Source organism: Adelges cooleyi, unplaced genomic scaffold, assembly GCF_023614345.1.
Source record: "Adelges cooleyi isolate 19-005CV unplaced genomic scaffold, UGA_ACOO_1.1 ACOO_flye_CR_arks_rails_tigmint_CR_PRNA_332, whole genome shotgun sequence".
NCBI lineage: Eukaryota > Metazoa > Arthropoda > Insecta > Hemiptera > Adelgidae > Adelges > Adelges cooleyi.
The window spans coordinates 97295-98770 of record NW_026096005.1 but is presented as its reverse complement, the minus strand read 5'-3'; the positions used below and the strand labels follow the sequence as shown (position 1 = coordinate 98770).

The 1476-nt window shown below is 30.8% G+C and overlaps 1 long non-coding RNA gene across 1 annotated transcript; it reads right to left on the bottom strand.

Moving 5' to 3' along the window:
* Nucleotides 1–695: 695 nt before the first annotated feature.
* Nucleotides 696–1121, bottom strand: LOC126840045 (uncharacterized). Its single transcript, XR_007686025.1, has 3 exons — nt 1017–1121; nt 886–942; nt 696–810 (listed from the first exon to the last, which is right to left on the bottom strand). It is a non-coding gene; the product is annotated as an uncharacterized LOC126840045 (long non-coding RNA).
* Nucleotides 1122–1476: the final 355 nt, after the last annotated feature.

Sequence of the window (1476 nt, the reverse complement as noted above, 5' to 3'; positions counted from 1 at the left end):
TTTTGATTACCCCCGTCCTGCCCCTTCTTCTTGAGACAGTCTGCTGCCCGGTGGCCCCGGGTGGTGCACAGATTACATCCTGAAATATATTATAAGGTTAGTTGAGGTTATACATAATATGAGAAAATCGGTTAACCGATATAGTAACAACTTACGCCCTCGAAATGGTGCCTTCGGCTCACCGGTGCCACCGCCGCCCCTTCTTCTACCTCGACCTCCCCTACCGCCACCACCGCCACGCCGACCTTCATAGGTGTGGAATATAAACTTAGCCATTTGTCAACATAAAAAAAATATTGAATTTTATATTGTAACGATAAATCAAAAAAACTTTTGAGCGACAGTGTAGATCTTTACAGTCATATAAAAAAGAAACAAATTAATAATTCATAATTAAAATATTTAAAAAATGTTCGTCTAAAAATTTATGGAGTTACATCATATGAGTCACTGTATTATTAAATGTTTATAACAATTATTCCCGTTGCCCAAAAAATAAATAAAAAAAATGTTTTTTTAAAAGCTGAGAAAATTTTACATATGCATGTAAGTTTCAAATTGAGTGGGAAAATTTGAAAAAAAAAACTCGCTGAAGATCGAGTACTTGGGGCACCACCATTCATCTCACTAATTGTAATATTGTTTATTTATAAGTTAATATTATGACTTACGTTTGTTGCAATATTCACGTTTTTTTTCTCATTATTGCCTAATTTTAACAAACTTAATTGGTCAATAATAAAATCCAATTTGTTAAACCCAATGAATCACTTAAAACTCTTCATTGTTAAGGCTCAAAACAGGGTTTTCCTAAAAAAAAATTGTAATATTGTTTTTGTAACTATTAATAATTATTTACAAACAATTAATGAAGAAATGCCTTACTAATTGTAAGTTGGATACTTTTTGAGCCAGTGCCTTAATTTGTTCTTTAAGTGATGTCTATTTGTATGAATAAAAAACACGTAAATAGTTAATTTGTATTGTATATATAATTTAGCTTAAATTTGTCTTACGATTTGTTCATCTTTTTGCTTATTTTTTTCCGTTAACTCTCTGAGCTTATCATTTTGATCACTAATGTCCAAATTTTAAATTTGTTTGCTAGCGTGTGATTTTCCTAAATAAACAATTCGTTTTTAAAAAAGTATTTCTTGATTTATAAGTCATTTAATATGTATAAGATACTCTTTCCTTAAAGTGTTCATCCTTAGTAGTGCTTATAGCCACTAGCTGTTCGGCTGTTAGATTTTAATTTTTAATAATACTATAACCTTATATGGAGTTTTTAAAAATTGTATTTTTTTAACAAGTTAACTGCCTTATCAATTTCAGTAGAATTTCCAAACTCGTCTTGAGTATCTTATATGGTGCACAGTTTATTGTGTTTAGACGAACTTTAATTTTTTTTTTGAACATGCTACAAGCGCTTTGTGTATCAAATATGCTTCTCACATACACTTGCCACGCTCGCCT